Source organism: Rhinoderma darwinii, chromosome 11, assembly GCF_050947455.1.
Source record: "Rhinoderma darwinii isolate aRhiDar2 chromosome 11, aRhiDar2.hap1, whole genome shotgun sequence".
Lineage (NCBI taxonomy): Eukaryota > Metazoa > Chordata > Amphibia > Anura > Rhinodermatidae > Rhinoderma > Rhinoderma darwinii.
The window spans coordinates 92220223-92247632 of record NC_134697.1 but is presented as its reverse complement, the minus strand read 5'-3'; the positions used below and the strand labels follow the sequence as shown (position 1 = coordinate 92247632).

At 43.0% G+C, this 27410-nt stretch overlaps 1 long non-coding RNA gene across 1 annotated transcript; it reads right to left on the bottom strand.

Moving 5' to 3' along the window:
• Positions 1 to 15369: 15369 nt before the first annotated feature.
• On the bottom strand, positions 15370 to 24502 carry LOC142663394 (uncharacterized). Its single transcript, XR_012851092.1, has 3 exons — positions 24345 to 24502; positions 24116 to 24226; positions 15370 to 15875 (listed from the first exon to the last, which is right to left on the bottom strand). It is a non-coding gene; the product is annotated as an uncharacterized LOC142663394 (long non-coding RNA).
• Between the last annotated feature and the right edge of the window lie 2908 nt (positions 24503 to 27410).

The following is a 27410-nucleotide window of genomic DNA, read 5'->3' as shown; positions in this document are numbered from 1 at the left end:
CCATTTAGTAACTCTGCCTTCTCTTGATCCCCTGTGATCAACTCCCCATTACCATTATCTAGGGGTCCTACATGTTCAGACCTTGGCTTTTTTGCATTTATATGCTTGAAGAATTTTTTAGGATTTGTTTTACTATCCTTGGCCACCTGCCTTTCATTTTGTATTTTTGCTAATTTTATTACATTTTTACAGATTTTATTAAGCTCTTTATATTTTACAAAGGCTACAGCTGTACCCTCAGATTTGTATTTTTTAAATGCCCTTTTTTTGTCATGTATTGCCCCTTTCACAGAAGGTGTAAGCCATGTGGGGTTTAATTTGAGTCGTTTATACTTATTACCTGTAGGAATAAATTTTGCACTATAATAACTCAAAGTAGATTTGAAAATCTCCCATTTATCATTTGTTCCATTATTTGACATTAGTTCTTCCCAGTCTATATCCTGAATTGCAGCCCTCATCCTGGGGAAATTGGCTTTCTTAAAATTAAATGTTTTTGCCCTCCCAGCCTGCGTCTGTTTTTTACAGTATAGGTAAAATGTAACTATATTATGATCACTGTTACCGAGGTTTTCACGAACATTGACATTCCCAACAAGCTCTGCATTATTAGAAATGACCAGATCCAACAGAGCTTCACCTCTAGTCGGGTCTTCCACAAACTGGCCCATAAAATTTTCCTGCAACAGGTTGAGGAAATGTCTCCCCTTTGCAGTTGAAGCCGAACCATGACACCAATTAATATCCCGGAAATTAAAATCTCCCATTATCACTACAGTACCCGCCTGTGCAGCCCGCTCCATCTGTTTATATATCTGACCTTCCATCTCCTCAGTTATATTGGGGGGTCTATAGATTACACCAAAAGTAATTTTTTCAGTGTTTACCTCCCTTTCTAGTTCCACCCACAAGGTTTCAACCTCCTCACAGTCTTCACCCACTATTGTCTCTTTCACACTCGCCTTCATATCACTTCTCACATACAGACATACACCACCACCTTTCCTATTTGTCCTGTCTTTACGAAAAAGTGTAAAACCCTGTAGATTTACAGCCCAGTCATGAGAAGAGTCCAGCCATGTTTCAGCAACACCAACTATATCTATATCTTCTTCCAGTATCAAGGCCTCCAGCTCCCCCATTTTGCTTGCTAGACTTCTGGCATTTGTGAACATACACTTTAACTTGCCTGTCAGTTGTTCACTTTTATTATCAGAAATGTGATTTGACATTAATCGGTCCTTTTTATTCACACTGATGTTTTGTAACGAAAGGATCTCCTTATCTTGTTGTCTAGTCCTCTCCCCACATTCTGTTTCTCCCCCCACCAATATAGTCTGACCCCTCTCTAACCTGGCTACCCCTTTTTTTTCTACATTGACCTCCCTCCTCAGCCCTAGTTTAAATACTCCGCCACCCCAGCTAGAATTCTCTCCCCCAGCACAGCGGACCCCCTTCCATTTAGGTGCAAATCATCTGCAGAATACAGTTTGTACCCCAATGAAAAGTCAGCCCAGTGCTCTAGGAACCCAAATCCTTCTCCTCTACACCAAGACTTCAGCCATGCATTTAACTCCCTGAGCTCCCGCTGTCTTTCCTGTGATGCGCATTGTACAGGCATTATTCCTGAGAATACAACCTTGGAGGTCCTTCCCTTCAGCTTGTAGCCTAGTTCTTTAAAATTATTCTTAAGGCTCCTCCACCTACCATTTATTCTGTCGTTGGTACCGACATGGACCACGACAGCTGGATCATCACCAGCCCCTCCCAGCAATTTGTCCACCCGTTCCACCACATGCCGAACCCTGGCACCAGGGAGACAGCAAACCATTCGGTTGAGGCGGTCTTGGCGACAAATTATTCTATCCGTCTTCCTGATTATAGAATCCCCTACAACTATCAATTGTCTTGGCTTGCCTGCATTACCATCCCGCCGACTACTAGCTGGGCTGTTCTCCCGGCTGTTAGGGAGATCAGTATCCACTAGGGCTGCCTTTTCTGAGACTGACACCCTCGCATCATCACCCAACCTGGCAATTTTGCTTGGAATGCCAGAAACCGGATCGGCCTTCCTTGTCTTTGACCCCTTTCTACTGCCCCTAACTACATTAACCCAGCTACTTACCTGATCCTGCTCACCCATGTCTTCACCCTCCAGTTCTAACCCACTAACTGCATGCTCTGTGAGCAGCAAGCTCCGCTCAAAATTGTCTATCCTCCTCAGTGTTACATTGCACACATCACACAGATGTCTCAGTACATCACACATGTTACATTGCACACATCACACAGATGTCTCATCACATCACATATGTTACATTACACACATCACACAGATGTCTCATCACATCACACATGTTACATTGCACACATCACACAGATGTCTCATCACATCACACATGTTACATTACACACATCACACAGATGTCTCATCACACATATTACATTACACACATCACACAGATGTCTCATCACATCACACATGTTACATTGCACACATCACACAGATGTCTCATCACATCACACATGTTACATTACACACAACACAGATGTCACATCACACATGTTACATTACACACATCACACAGATGTCTCATCACATCACACATGTTACATTACACACATCACACAGATGTCTCATCACATCACACATGTTACATTACACACATCACACAGATGTCTCATCACATCACACATGTTACATTACACACATCACACAGATGTCACATCACATCACACATGTTACATTACACACATCACACAGATGTCTCATCACATCACACATGTTACATTACACACATCACACAGATGTCTCATCACATCACACATGTTACATTACACACATCACACAGATGTCTCATCACATCACACATGTTACATTACACACATCACACAGATGTCTCATCACATCACACATGTTACATTACACACATCACACAGATGTCTCATCACATCACACATGTTACATTACACACATCACACAGATGTCTCATCACATCACACATGTTACATTACACACATCACACAGATGTCTCATCACATCACACATGGTACATTACACACATCACACAGATGTCTCATCACATCACACATGTTACATTACACACATCACACAGATGTCTCATCACATCACACATGTTACATTGCACACATCACACAGATGTCTCATCACATCACACATGTTACATTACACACATCACACAGATGTCTCATCACATCACACATGTTACATTGCACACATCACACAGATGTCACATCACATCACACATGTTACATTACACACATCACACAGATGTCTCATCACATCACACATGTTACATTACACACATCACACAAATGTCTCATCACATCACACATGTTACATTACACACATCACACAGATGTCTCATCACATCACACATGTTACATTACACACATCACACAGATGTCTCATCACATCACACATGTTACATTGCACACATCACACAGATGTCACATCACATCACACATGTTACATTACACACATCACACAGATGTCTCATCACATCACACATGTTACATTACACACATCACACAGATGTCTCATCACATCACACATGTTACATTACACACATCACACAGATGTCTCATCACATCACACATGTTACATTACACACATCACACAGATGTATCATCACATCACACGTTACATTACACACATCACACAGATGTCTCATCACATCACACATGTTACATTACACACATCACACAGATGTCTCATCACATCACACATGTTACATTACACACATCACACAGATGTCTCATCACATCACACATGTTACATTACACACATCACACAGATGTATCATCACATCACACATGTTACATTACACACATCACACAGATGTCTCATCACATCACACATGTTACATTACACACATCACACAGATGTCTCATCACATCACACATGTTACATTACACACATCACACAGATGTCTCATCACACATATTACATTACACACATCACACAGATGTCTCATCACATCACACATGTTACATTGCACACATCACACAGATGTCTCATCACATCACACATGTTACATTACACACATAACACAGATGTCACATCACACATGTTACATTACACACATCACACAGATGTCACATCACACATTTTACATTACACACATCACACAGATGTCTCATCACATCACACATGTTACATTGCACACATCACACAGATGTCTCATCACATCACACATGTTACATTACACACATAACACAGATGTCACATCACACATGTTACATTACACACATCACACAGATGTCACACCACACATGTTACATTACACACATCACACAGATGTCTCATCACATCACACATGTTACATTACACACATCACACAGATGTCTCATCACATCACACATGTTACATTACACACATCACACAGATGTCTCATCACATCACACATGTTACATTACACACATCACACAGATGTCTCATCACATCACACATGTTACATTACACACATCACACAGATGTCTCATCACATCACACATGTTACATTACACACATCACACAGATGTATCATCACATCACACATGTTACATTACACACATCACACAGATGTCTCATCACATCACACATGTTACATTACACACATCACACAGATGTCTCATCACATCACACATGTTACATTGCACACATCACACAGATGTCTCATCACACCACACATGTTACATTACACACATCACACAGATGTCTCATCACATCACACATGTTACATTACACACATCACACAGATGTCTCATCACATCACACATGTTACATTACACACATCACACAGATGTCTCATCACATCACACATGTTACATTACACACATCACACAGATGTCTCATCACATCACACATGTTACATTACACACATCACACAGATGTCTCATCACACATATTACATTACACACATCACACAGATGTCTCATCACATCACACATGTTACATTGCACACATCACACAGATGTCTCATCACATCACACATGTTACATTACACACATAACACAGATGTCACATCACACATGTTACATTACACACATCACACAGATGTCACATCACACATGTTACATTACACACATCACACAGATGTCTCATCACATCACACATGTTACATTACACACATCACACAGATGTCTCATCACATCACACATGTTACATTACACACATCACACAGATGTCTCATCACATCACACATGTTACATTACACACATCACACAGATGTCACATCACATCACACATGTTACATTACACACATCACACAGATGTCTCATCACATCACACATGTTACATTACACACATCACACAGATGTCTCATCACATCACACATGTTACATTACACACATCACACAGATGTCTCATCACATCACACATGTTACATTGCACACATCACACAGATGTCTCATCACATCACATATGTTACATTACACACATCACACAGATGTCTCATCACACATGTTACATTGCACACATCACACAGATGTCTCATCACATCACACATGGTACATTACACACATCACACAGATGTCTCATCACATCACACATGTTACATTACACACATCACACAGATGTCTCAGTACATCACACGTTACATTACACACATCACACAGATGTCTCATCACATCACACATGTTACATTACACACATCACACAGATGTCTCATCACATCACACATGTTACATTACACACATCACACAGATGTCTCATCACATCACACATGTTACATTGCACACATCACACAGATGTCTCATCACATCACACATGTTACATTACACACATCACACAGATGTCTCATCACATCACACATGTTACATTGCACACATCACACAGATGTCACATCACACATGTTACATTACACACATCACACAGATGTCTCAGTACATCACACATGTTACATTACACACATCACACAGATGTCTCATCACATCACACATGTTACATTACACACATCACACAGATGTCTCATCACATCACACATGTTACATTACACACATCACACAGATGTCTCATCACATCACACATGTTACATTACACACATCACACAGATGTCTCATCACATCACACATGGTACATTACACACATCACACAGATGTCTCATCACATCACACATGTTACATTGCACACATCACACAGATGTCTCATCACATCACACATGTTACATTGCACACATCACACAGATGTCTCATCACATCACACATGTTACATTACACACATCACACAGATGTCTCATCACATCACACATGTTACATTACACACATCACACAGATGTCTCATCACATCACACATGTTACATTACACACATCACACAGATGTCTCAGTACATCACACATGTTACATTACACACATCACACAGATGTCTCATCACATCACACATGTTACATTGCACACATCACACAGATGTCTCATCACATCACACATGTTACATTGCACACATCACACAGATGTCTCAGTACATCACACATGGTACATTACACACATCACACAGATGTCTCATCACATCACACATGTTACATTACACACATCACACAGATGTCTCATCACATCACACATGTTACATTGCACACATCACACAGATGTCTCATCACATCACACATGTTACATTGCACACATCACAGATGTCTCATCACATCACACATGTTACATTGCACACATCACACAGATGTCTCATCACATCACACATGGTACATTACACACATCACACAGATGTCTCATCACATCACACATGGTACATTACACACATCACACAGATGTCTCATCACATCACACATGTTACATTGCACACATCACACATATGTCTCATCACATCACATATGTTACATTACACACATCACACAGATGTCACATCACACATGTTACATTACACACATCACACAGATGTCTCATCACATCACACATGTTACATTACACACATCACACAGATGTCTCAGTACATCACACATGTTACATTACACACATCACACAGATGTCTCATCACATCACACATGTTACATTGCACACATCACACAGATGTCTCATCACATCACACATGTTACATTGCACACATCACACAGATGTCTCAGTACATCACACATGGTACATTACACACATCACACAGATGTCTCATCACATCACACATGTTACATTACACACATCACACAGATGTCTCATCACATCACACATGTTACATTACACACATCACACAGATGTCTCATCACATCACACATGTTACATTACACACATCACACAGATGTCTCAGTACATCACACATGTTACATTACACACATCACACAGATGTCTCATCACATCACACATGTTACATTGCACACATCACACAGATGTCTCATCACATCACACATGTTACATTGCACACATCACACAGATGTCTCAGTACATCACACATGTTACATTGCACACATCACACAGATGTCTCATCACATCACACATGTTACATTACACACATCACACAGATGTCTCATCACATCACACATGTTACATTGCACACATCACAGATGTCTCATCACATCACACATGTTACATTGCACACATCACACAGATGTCTCATCACATCACACATGGTACATTACACACATCACACAGATGTCTCATCACATCACACATGTTACATTGCACACATCACACAGATGTCTCATCACATCACATATGTTACATTACACACATCACACAGATGTCTCATCACACATGTTACATTACACACATCACACAGATGTCTCATCACATCACACATGTTACATTGCACACATCACACAGATGTCTCATCACATCACATATGTTACATTACACACATCACACAGATGTCTCATCACACATATTACATTACACACATCACACAGATGTCTCATCACATCACACATGTTACATTACACACATCACACAGATGTCTCATCACATCACACATGTTACATTACACACATCACACAGATGTCTCATCACATCACACATGTTACATTGCACACATCACACAGATGTCTCATCACATCACACATGTTACATTACACACATCACACAGATGTCTCATCACATCACACATGTTACATTGCACACATCACACAGATGTCACATCACACATGTTACATTACACACATCACACAGATGTCTCAGTACATCACACATGTTACATTACACACATCACACAGATGTCTCATCACATCACACATGTTACATTACACACATCACACAGATGTCTCATCACATCACACATGTTACATTACACACATCACACAGATGTCTCATCACATCACACATGTTACATTACACACATCACACAGATGTCTCATCACATCACACATGTTACATTACACACATCACACAGATGTCTCATCACATCACACATGGTACATTACACACATCACACAGATGTCTCATCACATCACACATGTTACATTGCACACATCACACAGATGTCTCATCACATCACACATGTTACATTGCACACATCACACAGATGTCTCATCACATCACACATGTTACATTACACACATCACACAGATGTCTCATCACATCACACATGTTACATTACACACATCACACAGATGTCTCATCACATCACACATGTTACATTACACACATCACACAGATGTCTCAGTACATCACACGTTACATTACACACATCACACAGATGTCTCATCACATCACACATGTTACATTGCACACATCACACAGATGTCTCATCACATCACACATGTTACATTGCACACATCACACAGATGTCTCAGTACATCACACATGGTACATTACACACATCACACAGATGTCTCATCACATCACACATGTTACATTACACACATCACACAGATGTCTCATCACATCACACATGTTACATTGCACACATCACACAGATGTCTCATCACATCACACATGTTACATTGCACACATCACAGATGTCTCATCACATCACACATGTTACATTGCACACATCACACAGATGTCTCATCACATCACACATGGTACATTACACACATCACACAGATGTCTCATCACATCACACATGGTACATTACACACATCACACAGATGTCTCATCACATCACACATGTTACATTGCACACATCACACATATGTCTCATCACATCACATATGTTACATTACACACATCACACAGATGTCACATCACACATGTTACATTACACACATCACACAGATGTCTCATCACATCACACATGTTACATTACACACATCACACAGATGTCTCAGTACATCACACATGTTACATTACACACATCACACAGATGTCTCATCACATCACACATGTTACATTGCACACATCACACAGATGTCTCATCACATCACACATGTTACATTGCACACATCACACAGATGTCTCAGTACATCACACATGTTACATTGCACACATCACACAGATGTCTCATCACATCACACATGTTACATTACACACATCACACAGATGTCTCATCACATCACACATGTTACATTGCACACATCACAGATGTCTCATCACATCACACATGTTACATTGCACACATCACACAGATGTCTCATCACATCACACATGGTACATTACACACATCACACAGATGTCTCATCACATCACACATGTTACATTGCACACATCACACAGATGTCTCATCACATCACATATGTTACATTACACACATCACACAGATGTCTCATCACACATGTTACATTACACACATCACACAGATGTCTCATCACATCACACATGTTACATTGCACACATCACACAGATGTCTCATCACATCACATATGTTACATTACACACATCACACAGATGTCTCATCACACATATTACATTACACACATCACACAGATGTCTCATCACATCACACATGTTACATTACACACATCACACAGATGTCTCATCACATCACACATGTTACATTACACACATCACACAGATGTCTCATCACATCACACATGTTACATTGCACACATCACACAGATGTCTCAGTACATCACACATGGTACATTACACACATCACACAGATGTCTCATCACATCACACATGTTACATTGCACACATCACACATATGTCTCATCACATCACATATGTTACATTACACACATCACACAGATGTCTCAGTACATCACACATGTTACATTACACACATCACACAGATGTCTCATCACATCACACATGTTACATTGCACACATCACACAGATGTCTCATCACATCACACATGTTACATTACACATATCACACAGATGTCTCAGTACATCACACATGGTACATTACACACATCACACAGATGTCTCATCACATCACACATGTTACATTGCACACATCACACAGATGTCTCATCACATCACACATGTTACATTACACACATCACACAGATGTCACATCACATCACACATGTTACATTACACACATCACACAGATGTCTCAGTACATCACACATGGTACATTACACACATCACACAGATGTCTCATCACATCACACATGTTACATTGCACACATCACACAGATGTCTCATCACATCACATATGTTACATTACACACATCACACAGATGTCTCATCACATCACACAGATGTCACATCACACATGTTACATTACACACATCACACAGATGTCTCAGTACATCACATACGTTACATTACACACATCACACAGATGTCTCATCACATCACACATGTTACATTGCACACATCACACAGATGTCTCAGTACATCACACATGGTACATTACACACATCACACAGATGTCTCATCACATCACACATGTTACATTGCACACATCACACAGATGTCTCATCACATCACACATGTTACATTACACACATCACACAGATGTCTCATCACAACACACATGTTACATTGCACACATCACACAGATGTCTCATCACATCACACATGTTACATTGCACACATCACACAGATGTCTCATCACATCACACATGTTACATTACACACATCACACAGATGTCTCATCACATCACACATGTTACATTGCACACATCACACAGATGTCTCATCACATCACACATGTTACATTGCACACATCACACAGATGTATCATCACATCACATATGTTACATTACACACATCACACAGATGTCTCAGTACATCACACATGTTACATTACACACATCACACAGATGTCTCAGTACATCACACATGTTACATTACACACATCACACAGATGTCTCATCACATCACACATGTTACATTGCACACATCACACAGATGTCTCATCACATCACACATGGTACATTACACACATCACACAGATGTCTCAGTACATCACATATGTTACATTACACACATCACACAGATGTCTCATCACATCACACATGTTACATTGCACACATCACACAGATGTCTCATCACATCACACATGTTACATTACACACATCACACAGATGTCTCATCACATCACACATGTTACATTGCACACATCACACAGATGTCTCATCACATCACACATGTTACATTACACACATCACACAGATGTCTCATCACATCTCACATGTTACATTGCACACATCACACAGATGTCTCATCACATCACACATGTTACATTACACACATCACACAGATGTCTCATCACATCACACATGTTACATTGCACACATCACACAGATGTCTCATCACATCACATATGTTACATTACACACATCACACAGATGTCTCAGTACATCACACATGTTACATTACACACATCACACAGATGTCTCATCACATCACACATGTTACATTGCACACATCACACAGATGTCTCATCACATCACACATGGTACATTACACACATCACACAGATGTCTCATCACATCACACATGTTACATTGCACACATCACACAGATGTCTCATCACATCACACATGTTACATTACACACATCACACAGATGTCACATCACACATGTTACATTACACACATCACACAGATGTCTCATCACATCACACATGTTACATTGCACACATCACACAGATGTCTCATCACATCACACATGGTACATTACACACATCACACAGATGTCTCATCACATCACACATGTTACATTACACACATCACACAGATGTCTCATCACATCACACATGTTACATTACACACATCACACAGATGTCTCATCACATCACACATGTTACATTGCACACATCACACAGATGTCACATCACATTACACTCCCCCCGTTCTGACCCACGTTAGTCACTGCAATGTACCTGGCTGCTCCGTTATCTTCACTCTTCCAATGAAAATTTACACCTGTATTTAAATTGTTCTCTCTCACATCATCTTACTTGTCACCACCTGTAATCACCTGCTTTGTCCTTTTAACTTATGCCTTGTCCTGGCCACTCCACTCCCTTTCTCAACTTACCACAAACCATTGTCTTTATCACATGCAAACATCCATCTTACGGCTGCCAGCCTCTTCAACTATTTTTTTTTCAGTGTATAATTTCATACAGAGAATATAAGCAAATAATTCATCCTTCACACTTCCCTACACTGGGGGCACATAGAAACGATATAACTAATAGAACCTCCTTCCATCCAACATTGGCGGGAAAAGGTCCAAGAACTTTTTTGGGGGAATCTGGTAATAGACTAAAGATCTTCTGCACATTGGACAGGTAGATTAAGTATAAAATGTACAGGATGGGACTTCTCATACTCCTTCTCTCGCTATCTAGACTGATTGTTTTATAACCTGTGTGCTGTCCTTCCCACCTACTCATATAGCGACATATAATGATATCTCTTTGGCCTAAAGGCTTGGGTATTCTAATTCTATGGTTATTGCTGCTACATATTTACCTTCCTGCTACTTCTAATAATCTTCCGTAACAGACGACACCTTGATTGGAGGTCGCCCTCTGTCTTTTTGTTTTGTTTCCATTTCTTTTCATTATGTTTTATTAAGCGGTCTGGTCTCGTGCGCATTTTGTACTCCGTACTATATAAAATATATGTCTATAATATATGTACATAAGATTTCTTAGCTACACAGGCTTTTGAGATATCATGTGTTTTTTAAGCCGCCCTGCCGGGTCAGCAAATGACTTTGTGCTCGATTTGTTTGTCTATTTATCTGTAATAAAAAAACGTTTTCATAAAAATAGAATCGATCTAAAGTGAGTTCTGTTGAATGTCCGGTTACTGCGCTTTTCTATGAGATGAATAATATGTTCTGGTGGAGCCACTGAGCAGCGAGCTCACAGCTTTTGTGCTCATAATTCAACTTTCCCCCTTTCCCATAGAGCACCATCTATGGGGTGATGAAATGTGACACTTGTTTCAGTGATGAGGATATTGCTGAAATCTGCAATAATGTAGTAGAAAAGTAAGTTGAGTGATGTGTACATTGGTGAAAAGTTTCGCTAAGTACAGCCGTCTCGAAAAAGAGACTGCTGTGTTGGTAACATTCTTCATATAAGTAACTTTCTTAAGCACTGACAATCACGTTGTGCTGCATCCAGACCACTATAAACACCACCCAGGAAGGCATCTTTTTGGACTAGGCCACACACCCCAGGACTTGAACCAGAGATCACACAGAAGACACTCATTGGTTAGACACTGCTCATGCACCATGCCACCAGCTCTGATGGATCTCTGGACTTTCTTATTGTCCCCATTAGACCAAATGTAATTGTCACTTCCAGCAGGAATAAGAACATGTCATCATTGGAAGAATTTGCAGCCAGCTCTCAGCAGCAGAGGTAGCGCACTGGTAAAGTTATTTTCTGATAAATTAGAGGAGTCGGGAACATGTGGGTTCTATCCCCAGAATCTTCTCCTTGTGTATCCAGCCTTGAAAGCACTTAAGCCCCAAGCCACTGTGCTGTCATGCCCCAATGTGGTCTAAAGTTTATCTTCATGAAAGTGTAATCCCGCCTCAGGATAAGCACTCTCTAAACTGACTCACCCAACTGCCTACTTTCAGACTCTTTTAAGGCAGGTTTTAGATGTTAAGGGCTGCTTTGAGCTGCAAGTACACAGGATTAAGGTGATTGGGCAGCCATCCCACTCAGGAGCCAAGATCTGCCCCATTACCTCGCTTTTTATGTGGTGACAGGGTAACGAATTGTGACACTTGTTTGAGTGATGAGTATATAGCTGAAATCTGCAATAATATACTGAGGAAGTAAGTAACTTCCTAATGCAGGAACCTTCTCATTATACCAACTCCACAGTATTCTTTCCAACAAGGTCACACACACATCAGGATTTGAACCAGGGCCTGCACATAAAACACTCACTGGTTAGACACTACTTAAGTACCAGACCACCAGCTCAGGTTGATCGCTGTGTTTTCTTATTGTCCCCATAAGACCAAATGTAATTGTCTCTTCCAGCAGGAATAAGAACATGTCATCTTTGGAACTGTCTCTTGACATCAGAGGTAGCGCACTGGTAAAGTTTTCTGCTGATAAATTAGAGGAATCAGGCACATATGGGTTCTATCCCCAGGATCTCCACCTTGTGTCTTCAGCCTTAAAAGCACTAATGAGATGTAGAGTTTTTCTTGTATGATTACCCATTTTTTAAAGGGGTGATACATGTGTTGCGGTGCAGCTGCGGTGATCTGAGTTGAGTGCAGGGATCACTTCTGTACAGCATGGGTTCTAATCCCCACGTTGTCTCCTGGTGACATTGGGCAGCTCCCCCCTTTCCCAAAGTACCACATGTGGAGTGATGAATTATGATACCTGTTTGAGTGATGAGTATATTGCTGAAATCTGCAATAATCTACTCAATAAATACAGCTGTCTAGAAAAAAGAAGACAGCTGTATAAGTAACTTTCTTATGCTACAAAAAAACTTGTTTCACTGCCCCCACACCACTAAGCAACTTACCTTTTTTTGGACAAGACCACACATCAGGATTTGAACCAGGGTCTGCATAGAAGACATTTGCTGTTTAGAAACTGCTTACGCACCAGACCACCAGCTCAGGGTGATCTCTGTGCTTTCTTATTGTCCCCTTAAAACCAAATGTAATTGTCACTTCCAGCAGGAATAAGAACATGTCATCTTTGGAGCTGTCTCTTGGCTACAGAGGTAGCGCACAGGTAAAGTTCTAAAGTTAGGAACATACAAGTTCTATCCCCTGGTTCTACTCCTTGTGTCTCCAGTCTCCAGTCTTGAAAGCACTTAAAGCTGCTGTGCTGTTGTACCCCAATGTGATCTAATGGTTCTTTTGTTGAAAATCCGATTACCCCTATTTTTAAAGAGGTGATAAATAGACCATGCCAGTTGCACTGCAGCTACATAAAGTCAGAGTTAAGTGCAGGGATCACTTCTATACAACGTGGGTTCTAATCCCCATGTTGTTCTCCTGGTCACCTTCCCCCTTCCCCAAAGTGTCACCTATGGATTATGATGCCTGTTTAAGTGATGAGTATATTGCTGAAATCTGCAATAATCTACTATATGAATACAGCTCTCTAGAAAAAGAAACAGGTGCACAAGTAACTTTCGTCATATAAGTAACTTTCTTATGCAGCAACATATTTATTGCACTGCCTCCACACCACTGTAAACACCACCCAGCAAAGTATATGTTTTGGATTAGGCCACACATCAGAAATTGAACCAGGGCCTGCACAGAAGACAATCTCTGCTTAGACACTGCTTAAACACCATACCACCACTAGCTCAGGTTGATCTCTGGGCTTTTCCATTGTCTCCCATAAAACCAAATGTACATTTTTTACTTCGAGCAGGAATAAGAACATGTCATCTTTGGAAGAATTTGCAGACAGCTCCTGATAGCAGATGTAGCATGCTGGTAAAGTTCTCTGCTGATAAATTAGAAGAATCAGGCACATATGGGTTCTATCCCCAGGATCTCCTTCTTGTGTCTCCAGCTTTTCACCAGTTTAGGTTCACAAGGCGAGGGATTCTTTTAAAGGAGAAATTCTTTGCCTGTTGAGCGTAAGCTGCTTGACAAAATTGTTGGAAAAACATGGTCACCGTTAAGCACAGGCAGTGTATAAGTAAGGAGAATGCCACCTACCACACAAGCTGCATGCAAGAAGATATGAACCCAGGTACATGGGCTAACTCCATAACTGGTCTAGGCACTTAATCCCAAAGCCACCATGCTATCATGCACCCTATGTGATCTAAAGTTTCTAATGTTGAAAGTCCGATTACCCCTGTTTTTTAAGAAGTGAATAAACGTGTTGTTGAGAAGCTGCAGCACAGCTTGCGTCATCTGAGTTAAGTGCAGGGATCGCTTGTGTCAACGTGGGTTCTAATCCCCACATTGGCCTCCTTGGGCAAAGTGCCACCCATAGAGTATGATACCTGTTTGAGTGATTTGTATATTGTTATAATCTTCTATATAAATACAGCTGTATAAGTAACATTATTCATGTAAGTGACTTTCTTATGCAGCAACATACTCACTGTGCTGCCTCCACACCACTATAAACACCACCCAGCAAGGTATCTTTTGGACAAGACCACACATCAGGATTTGAACCAGAGACCACACAGAAGACACTCACTGTCTAGACACTGATCATGCACCATGCCACCAGCTCAGGTTGATATTTGGACTTTCTTATTGTCCTCATAAGACCAAATGTAAACATTACTTCCAGCAGGAATAAGAACATGTCATCTTTGGAATAATTTGCAGCTGGCTCTCGACAGTAGAGGTAGCGCACTGGTAAAGTTCTCTGCTAACAGAAGAGTCAGGAACATGCAGGTTCTATCCCCAGAAAACTTGTATAAGTAAGGAGAATGCCATCTACAACACAAGCGGCACGCAGCAAGCTTCAAACCCAGGTGCATGGGCTGGCACTGTAGTGTTCCTGAACTCAGCACTTAACTGCTTCTTTATAGGGTGCAGGAGTCAATATAAATAAAGTAGAAAAATAAATGAGACCATTAAATTACAAAGATGTGATATTATTTTTCTTTTTAAAGACAATTTTGACGCAGCGATTATCAAACAAGAACATTTTTATTATTTCGACATGGAAAGAAAGCCAAAAAACTGGAGGCAAGATAATAATTTTAGGCACAACTCCAAGCAGTAAAGCTCATATAAAGTGCCTATAGTTCCCCTCCCCCATCACTTATTAATTGTTCTTCTTCACACACTGTACAGTCGTTTATATTTCCTATTCTTACTAAAGATATTTCACAAATATTATCCAAGAAAATGGTGTCAGTAACATCTAGAGAAGCCGAGTAATTCATTAATGGAAAACTTCTACACCAACTTTCTGTAACACTTGTTGGAGCCGGGTCACTATAAATGACACAGTTTCGAGACTGACACAAATTTTGGTTTTCCCAAAGTTTGCTGCTTTAGTGTTTATCGATCGTTTAGGCCCCATGCACACAACCGTAAAAATCATCCGTACTTGCGGACAGTAATTACGGTCCGCAATTACAGACCTATTCACTTCTATTGACCACGGACAACTTCCCATATAAGTGGCTTCTTTGCTGCCCTTCTTGACACCAGGCCAATCTCCAAAATCCTTCACCTGCCTGTGCGTGCAGATGCACTGACGCCTGCCTGCTGCCATTCCTGAGCAAGCTCTGCACTGCTGTTAAAACTGATCCCATAGCTGAATCCTCTTTAGGAGACGGTCCTGGCACTTGCTGGACTTTCTTGAGTGCCCTTAAGCCTTCTTCACAGCAATCGAACCTCTCTCCTTGAAGTTCTTCTTGATCCGATAAATGGTTGATTTAGGGGCAATCTTACACGCAGCAATGTCCTTACCTGTAAAGCCCTTTTGATGCAAAGCAATGATGACTGTACGCGTTTCCATGGAGGTAACCATGGCTAACAGAAGAAGACTGATTTCAAGCACCTTTCCATTTTAAAGCAACCAGTCCACTCTTATAATTCTATCAGCTGCCTTGTCCTCATTAACACTTTCTCCTGAGCGAACGTGAAATGATGGTAGGAGGTCATTTTATGGCAGGGCTGAAATGAGGTGGAAATGTTTTTTTTGTGATTAAGATAATTTTCATGGCAAGGAATGACTATACTATTAATTGCAATTCATCTGATCACTCTTCATATCAATCTAGAGTTAATGCAAATAGCACTATGAAAACTGAAGAAGCAAACTGTGAAAACAAAAATTTGTTTCAAAACTTTTGGCCAGGACTGCACACATAGAACACAAGCCGCACACACACCACTGAAAGCCAGGACATTATCTTACAATGTGGTGAATCGGGCCAGAGCGTGGTGCAACATATAGCATTGTTTTTCCCGTCAAATCTGACGGAAACTGCCATAGACGCAGATGAGAACAGACCTTAACTTCTCGGCAGCTACTTGGGGTGTTGGTTTACTGTAGACAGTAATGGAGTCGCACTGCTGAGCAGCTACTGTATACTGGATACTGCTCTCCCCGACAGCCAGGAGGACAGCCCAGCTGGTAGCCGGGGGGATGGTAATGAAGTTAGGGCAAGATAAGAAGTGGTTCTAGGGGATTCAGTCATCAAGAGGCGTCAGACTATATTGGTGGGTGAAGTATTAGGTCACAGGATAATGAGATCCGTGCGTTACAAACCAACATTGAAGACACATGTGCCTAAAAATGTCAATCACATTCCTGAAACTGAACATGAAAAATTGGACGGCAACCTATAGTGTATGTTCACAAATGGCAGAAGTCTAGGAAGCAAAACTGGGGGCGCTTGAGGCCTTGGTACTGGAGGAACATATCGATATAGGTGGTTTCGCAGAAACATAGCCGGGCCCTTCACACAATTGGGCTGTCAATCTTCAGTGTTTTACACTCGTTCGGAAAGACAGGACAAATAGGAAAGGTGGGGGAGAATGTCTGCATGTTAAACGTCATACGAAGGGAAGTGTAAAAGAAGCAATACTGGAGGAAGATTGTCAGGAGGTGGAAACCTTGTGGGTGGAATTACAAAGGAACACAGAAATGATTATTTTTGGGTGTAATCTAGACCCCCCCCCCCACGTCACTCAGGAGACGGATGGTCAGATATAGAAACAGATAGAGTGGGCTGCCCAGGCTGGTACTGCAGTGATAATGGGAGAATAGGAACCGTTCTGCTCCAACTGCAAAGGGAATAACATGTTTGTGGCAAATTGTGGAGAACCAAACAAAATGTGATGCTCAGTTAAAATCTGGTAATGTCTAACAATGCAGAGCTGGTTGGGAATGTCACGGTGTGTGGAAACTTTGGTAACAATGATCACAATATCATTTGATTATATAAACGGTAAAAAAATAAACACGGGCTAGGTGGTCAAAAACACAGGGTTTTTTATTTTTATTTTTAAAAAAAGGCAAATTTCTGCAGGTAAAATGGTAATTGAACTTTCAAAAAAACTTCTGGCGTGTCATAGTGAGATGTCTGAAGTTTGGATGACTGGGTGTCCGAGCACGGAGACCCCCACAGATCGCTAAAACGAAGCAGGAGAAGTGCTCAGGTGAGCGCTGAGCCGCTTCGTTTCTGATCGGCTTTTCTCGGAAAGCCGAGCATTTGGTGTACGGGCTCGTATATTATACAGAAGTTGCTGTAGGTGAGGCCGGTGCTTTAAGCCTCTTGTAGCACCAGGACGTAACTGTACCTTATGGCACGAGGAGAGGAGCATGGAGCGGGCTCACTTACGTGGTGTTGATGGTTGTCATGGCAGTCTGGGGGCCTAATAAAAAGGACCCCAGGTCTGCCATCTTTGTGCTCCTATTAAGCCCTTTAATAGGAGGCTGTAAATAGCACAATACACAGCAATACGGAAGTCCTTAGGGGGATGGAAAAAATGTTTACAAAAAAAAAAGGGAGTAAGGCCGGGTTCTCGCGTAGCGTAAATGCTGCGGAATTTCCACAACTGAACTCTGCGGATATTCCACAGCATTTACAGTAGCAGCAAAGTGAATAAGAGAATCTCATGCCCGCGCTGCGGAAAACAAAACCGCAGAAAAGTCACGCGAAAGTGTTCTGCGGTGCGTTTCTCATGCTGCGTGTTGTGCAGAGATCCTGCGTGTTTGGCCCATAGACTTCAATAGGGAGCAGAAATTCTGCAACAGATTTATGTTGTTGCGGTTTTTACAGCGTTTGCGGAAACACGCAGGTGCACATATACTTTGCTATAACCAATGTTTAAAACGAAATCCGCAGGTAAAACACAGCATTACCGCAGCAAAATGAGCCGAAGAAACACGTTATTTGGTGGGGATTTCTGTCACACATTGACCAGCGTTTTTATTGAGATTCTGCTGCAGATTTTCTGTTTCAGAAAATCTGCAGCGTATCCAGTGTGTGGGAACATACCCTTAAAGTTTTTAGTAATACACCAAAAAAAAAAAAGACCCTCATCCTCTAAAGTGATATAAAAAAAATAAAATCAACATAATTGATGGACTTGTCCGTATAAGTCTGATCTAAAATAACGTTATTTAACCTGCAGGGTAAATGCCATATTTAAAAAAGAACGAGAAAAAAAACCCACCAGAATTGCTGGTTTTTGGGTACCTTAAATCCTTAAAAAAATGTAATAAAAAGTGATCAAAAAGTACCCAAAATGGTGCTAATAACAAACTAGGTTTTTTTCTATACAATCCTATTGTAATGTCGGGGTAGGGAGAAGACAGGTGAGCCCTAATCTACCCGCCACTCAGTCCCTGCCTACTTGCACGGTCCGTCCTAGGCGACGGCGTACAACTGGGCGACGGTCCCTACGCTCAATATGTGCATGACAGACAAACAGACAAGGGTACACTGAAGCTAAGGGAAATGGGGCAGTTGCCCACGGCAACACCGTGAGCAACAAGAGTAGTGAACGAGACGAGTCAAACCAGGAGTGTACGAGGTACCAAATGCAAAGCAGGAGAATGGTCAGTCAAGCCAGGGTCATATGAAGCAGAGGTGAATAGTTATAGCAGGAACAGTAGAGCCAGGAAACCAGAGAGAATCACAGGCAAAGACAAGCAGGAAATGAAGGTGTAAATAGACCGAGGGCGGGAGCTAGAACTGTCTGGCCAGGCTGTGATAGGTTCTCCCACTCCTCAGCCTACCAGCCTGAGTGGTAACAGATCGAGTCACTCTATCAGACCTAGGAGCAGGTGCAGACTGATTAACCACGGGCGTCGACACAGAAGCGGTGTCTGGCAGATCCTTTACAGTACCCCCCCTTTTATGAGGGGCCACTGGACCCTTCCTAGGTGGACCTGGCTTATTGGGGAACCGAAGATGGAGCCTCCTGAGCAATACCCCAGCGTGAACATCCCGGGCGGGTACCCAAGTCCTCTCCTCAGGCTTGTATCCTCTCCAATAGACCAGGTACTGGAGGGAGCCTTGGACCATCCTGCTATCCACAATCTTGGCCACCTCGAATTCTACCCCTTCAGGGGTGAGAACAGGGACCGGAGGTTTCCTTGAGGTAACCAAGGACGGGGAGCAGCATTTCAGGAGGGAGGCATAAAACACGTTGTGTATTCGAAAAGACGGGGGTAACTCCAGCCGGAAGGAGACAGGGTTAAGGACCACAATGACCTTGTACGGCCCTATATACCGGGGAGCAAATTTTTTAGACGGAACTTTAAGGCGCAAATTTTTTGAAGACAGCCACACCAGATCCCCGACCACAAACAAAGGGTTAGCAGAACGTCTTCTATGAGCCTGAGTCTTTTGTACGCTCTGGGACCCCTCTAGGTTCTTCTGAACCTGCGCCCAGACTGTGCACAGTTCCCGATGAACGACCTCTACCTCGGGATTGTTGGAACCACCAGGTGAAACGGAGGAGAACCGTGGATTAAACCCAAAATTACAGAAAATGGGGGAGACCCCTGACGAGTTACTGACCCGGTTATTAAGGGAAAATTCGGCGAGGGGAATGAAGGAAACCCAATCATATTGACAGTCAGAGATAAAACACCTTAAATATTGTTCTAGAGATTGATTAGTCCTCTCAGTTTGACCATTGGTTTCAGGATGGAAGGCCGAGGAGAAGGACAGATCAATCTCCAACTTCTTACAGAAGGCTCTCCAAAACAATGAAACAAATTGTACCCCTCTGTCAGAAACAATATTGACAGGTAGAGATGAGCGAAGCCGGACAGCGAATGCGAACTTCACCGGGTTCGGCCGAACCCGTTTTGACCGAACCCGGTCAAAAATATTATACAAATCGGCAGCCACTTGTCTCTATCAATCACTGATAGAGAAAAGAGGCTGCTGATTAAAAATAAAATAAAAAACATTTCATACGTACCCGGTCGTTGTCTTGGTGACGAGTCCCTCTTCTTCCTCCAGTCCGACCTTCTTTTCTGACGCGGCAGCCTGTGATTGGCTGCAGAGGCCTCTGCAGCCTGTGATTGGCTGCAGCGGTCACATGGGCTGTAACGTCACCCAGGAATGTCGGGCCGGATGTCGAGAGGGACGCGTCACTAAGGCAACGGCCAGGAGACCGGACTGGAGGAAGCAGAAAGTTCTCGGTAAGTATGAACGTCTTTTTTTTTTGACAGGTTACTCTATATTGTGATCGGTCGTCACTGTCCAGGGTGCTGAAACAGTCACTGCCGATCAGTTAACTCTTTCAGCACCCTGGACACTGACTATTTACTGACGTCGCCTAGCAACGCTGCCGTAATGACGGGTGCACACATGTAGTCACCCGTCATTACGGGGCCTCATGCACACGACCGTAAAAACACCCGTTATTACGGGTCGTAATTACGACCCGAAATAGCGGGCCCATAGACTTCTGTTAGCCACGGGTACCTTCCCGTTTTCTCATGGGAAGGTGCCCGTGCCGTTAAAAAGATAGAACATGTTCCATTTTTTTATTTTACGGGCCGTGCTCCTATACTTTATAATGGGAGCACGGCTTGGAAAAACGACCGGCTGCCCGTGGCCGGCCGTGCTCATCTCCTGAAATACTCTGTGCTGCCTTAAACTCTGTGGACAGGTCAGGATCCTGTTTCTTTTAAATGCTGCTGGGGAACCCGCTCGATCCACTATATAAGGCTGCGCTACAGTGCAGCATTTAAAAGAAACAGGATCATGACCTGTCCACAGAGTTTAAGGCAGCACAGAGTATTTCAGGAGAGGAGCGTGCAGATTCTGTGCTGCTGAGAACTCTGTTCTTACCATTACGTAGCTCTCAGTCTGTTACCTCTCCTCCACTCCTGTCCTCAATAACACCTTCACATGATTGGCAAGTCACCACGTAATGGTAAGAGCAGAGTTCACAGCAGCACAGAGTATTTCAGGAGATGAGCGTGTGGATCTTGTGCGGGGTGGTGACTTGCCAATCATGTGAAGGTGTTATTGAGGACAGGAGTGGAGGAGAGGTAACAGACTGAGCTACGTAATGGTAAGAGCAGAGTTCACAGCAGCACAGAGTATTTCAGGAGAGGAGCGTGCAGATTCAGTGCTGCTGTGAACTCTGCTCTTCCCATTACGTAGCTCTCATTTCTCTTAGGTATCAGTGAAGGCTCCGTGATGGTACTGGTCCATCCTCCAGACATGTAGGGACATCTGTTGGGGGATAGAGAGTCACCAGATGTATTCTTCACTACTGGACAATCCTGGATATCGAGATGGAACATACAAGAGAATCAAAATGAACAGGAAGTTCTTAGTAAACATTTTGATCGTATAAGCCAACCTGCCTCCTCATGGCGACTTCTTTTAAGTGGGTCCCTACTCTATTAGGTGGCGCACCACATGGCAACCAGTGCCACCGCAACACCCCGCCTGCAGAGGGAGCAACACAGTCCCCAGGCTAAGACACCTTATGTTGTAGCCCACAGATCAGTCCATAGTAATGCATCCAAAGGATAACTGAATGTAACCACCACCAGGTAACTCAGTCCAGGTATAGAACAGGTGAATGATAGGTTATTAACCCCTTAATGAACAGCCTATTTTCGGTTTTTTCAATTTTCGTTTTTACCTCCCAGCATTCCAAAAATCATAACTTTTGTAATGCGTGTCCACCGCGGACTGTTTAGGAAGGTGGAAGCAGCATTAGGGGGGCAGTCAAAATGCTAGGGGGCGCTATCATTGTATTAAAATAAATATCTATGCACCAGAGAAGATTTGTTACAGCATTTATATTTACAAATCAATTATGATGACGTGATCTTTTGCTTTTTCTATAATGTTGTCCGTAGGATAAAAAGATAAGAGAAAGGACATATACATGAGTCCCGGATTATTTTACCTCTCCGGTAAGAAGGTAGATTATCTCCAGGGTGACGTTCAGTATCTTCTCCGTTATGTGTCCCTTATCCATCACAAAGAACAATGACGTGTAGATGGTTCCGAATGAGATCTACAAATAAAGAGATGATAACTAGATGATATAATTATGAAATGTTAAAGGGACACTCCGGCCAAAACTGACCTCTCCCATGTGCTGCATTCTGGTATTCCATGTGTCGGTCTCTCACCTGTTATTTATCTCTATATATCAGACCGGGATGGTTGCTTAGCAGCAGTGTGAATCCGGCTCGGTGACTACTTTCTCTACTTGGGTCTCCGGAGATCTATGTGTCACCCATCACAGGCTTCAGCAGTTTCTGTACCGCACTAGTTATACACAGGGGGAAACAGAAACTTCTATCATCAACTGCCACTGATACTTAGACAGGTTCCTGTCACACTGGTGTAGAAGAATATAGTGCAGCCTCCCTGTCTGTATACTTATGGTTTCTCAGCTTATTTAGAAGAATATAGAGAGAATAATAATCACAGTGTCCCCCAGCATAAAGAAATTATATGGTCTTTAGCTGGTCATGTGATTGATAGCAAAGCAGAGAGGAAGAGAAAGCTGGGAAAATCTAAGAATCAAGACGGAGGCTTCTTTTAAAGCACGGACAAGGCAGGAGTTCAAAAAGTAAGTACAGTATACATAAAAGAAGTGTAGAGTGATATATACAGTCAGGTGGCGGGTGCAGACATGGAAAGTTGTGCTTCCACTGGAGCTCTTCTTTAATTTTTAGTTCTGTGTCTCTTGTCAGTAAGGAGAAAATACAGCATGTGGGAGGTGAGAGACAATACTATATGGATAAAAGTACGTGAACACCCCCCCTAATTATTGAGCTTCACGCATTGAGCTGTTTCAGCTTCACGCATTGCAAACAGGTGCATAAAATCAAGCCCACAGCCATGCAATTTCCAGAGAAACATTGCTAGTAGTATGGGTCGTACTGAAGAGATCAGTGGCTTTAAACGTGGCGCAGAACAAGAACTGTGTGTCAGGAGCTTCATGAAATGGATTTCCTTAGATCCCCCTGCACAATGCCAGGCGTCAGCTGGAGAGGTGTAAAGCACGTCGTTCTCTAGAGTGATGAATCACGTCTTGTTATCTGGTAGTCTGATGGGTGAATCTGGGCCTCTGAACGTTACCTACAGTAATACATAGTGTCTACTGGGGAAGGACCTTTCCTGTCCCAGCATGACTGCGCCCCTGTAAGCAAGGTCCATAAAGACATGGTTTGATGAGTTTGTTGTGTAGGGACTCGTGTGGCCTGCACAAAGGACCATCCAACACCTTTGGGATGAATTATAACACAGGTTGCGAGCAAAACCTACTAATCCAATATCAGTGCTTGTCTGTGGGAATTTGTGCCCATTAAGTAAAAAAAAGTATCTGTGAGGTCACACTCCAAAATCTTGTGGCAAGCCTTCCCAGAAGAGTAGAGACTGTTAAAGCCGCAAGAGGGCAATGATCGAGAGCGAGGGTTCATATGGCAGTAAAACTTCTACCGATGGCAAAATGATGGCATAACCCAACGATATGCCATCACTTTGTGTGATGAGAATATTCCGTTACTTCTTCAGTGGAGATCCGCACAGTAACAGCCAATATCCTATGCAGTGGCGTAACTACCGCCGTAGCAACGGGGCCCGCGGCATGAGGGGGCCCGTGTCGCCCGCCGGCACGGGCCCCCACCATGGCCGGAGGCTCCGCTAGCAGCCGCTATGGCGCGACGCCACTGAACAGTACGGCAGAGCAGGGAGGTATCTCCCCGCTCTGCCATTAAACAAAAGACATGTATCCCCTCTCCACAGGATATCCACAGGACAGGGGAGACATGTGTGATCGCTGGCAGCGATAGGGAGAACGGGGGACTGAAAGTCCCCTGAAGTTCTCCATCACAAACCTCGGACTTCCGGGGTCTGTGTCGGCAGCTCCGGAGAAATGAATGGAGCGCCGGTCGTGCTTGTGCGCATGCGTGACCAGCGCTCCTTTCATTTTTAGTGAGCTGCGCAGACGCCGGAAGTCAGAGGTTAGTCATGGAGAACTTGGGGGACTTTCAGTCCCCCATTCTCCCTATCGCTGCCAGCGATCACACATGTCTCCCCTATCCTGTGGATAGGGGATACATGTCTTTTATTAGGACACACTGTAGGTCGCATTTTTTGGGGAGGGGGGACGCTGTATGGTGTTCCCTACAGGGGGGGGGGCTGTATGGCGTTCCCTACAGGGGGGGGGGCGCTGTATGGAGTTCCCTACAGGGGGGGGGGGACGCTGTATGGCGTTCCCTACAGGGACGACAACGCTGTATGGCGTTCCCTACAGGGGGGACGACGCTGTATGGCATTCCCTACAGGGGGGACGACGCTGTATGGCATTCCCTACAGGGGGGGGGACGCTGTATGGCGTTCCCTACAGGGGGGGCTGTATGGCGTTCCCTACAGGGGGGGCTGTATGGCATTATCAAAAGGGGGGGTTTGTAAAAAAGGCACTATCTACAAGGGGGGGTGGGTTGTGTGACACCCAGGGGAGGGGGGGCCCCAGTCAAAAGTTTGCTATGGGGCCCAGTCTTTCCTAGTTACGCCCCTGATCCTATGGCCTTCCTCTATCTATCAGAAGTTTAGTCCAGATGGGCCTGAGCTGTCTATACGTGTCTGCAGGAACATGATCAAAAGATGGTCTCTTGGTTATGGCCATGTCAACTTCCAGCAGACGGTGAGTAATGGTCATTACATTGTGATATGTACCCGGTAATGTAATAAGTGGTGAAATATGACACCCGGACCCCACACCGATCAGCTGTTCGGGCTGCCTCCGGGCACCGGATGTTATGCTGGGCATGCAGTGCTTCATACACTGTATAGCGGCCGTGCTGCAGAACTGCAGCTCTAGTCACATTCACGGCCGCTATACTGTGAGCCATCTGCTTCCGGAACGGACCCCCATCAATGATATACCGATGACCTATCCTATAGAAAGGTCATCAGTATGAAAAACCGCCCCCTGCCCGGACAACCCCTTTAATTCTGGAGCACTGAACTCTCTTTAGCCATGGGAACCTTCCAGTATTACACTTGAAGATCTCTGACCAAAAATGGAGCCAACTCAGCGTTCTGTAAACAAGTCAACTTTATTACCAATGCTGTTGCCGGGTTGTTTCCTTCAAGAAGGACCCCCTGACGCCACTGTCCATATATGGACATTGACGTCAGGGATCTCCTCCTGGAGCGGAATCCCTGGCCAGAGTTGGCAAGGG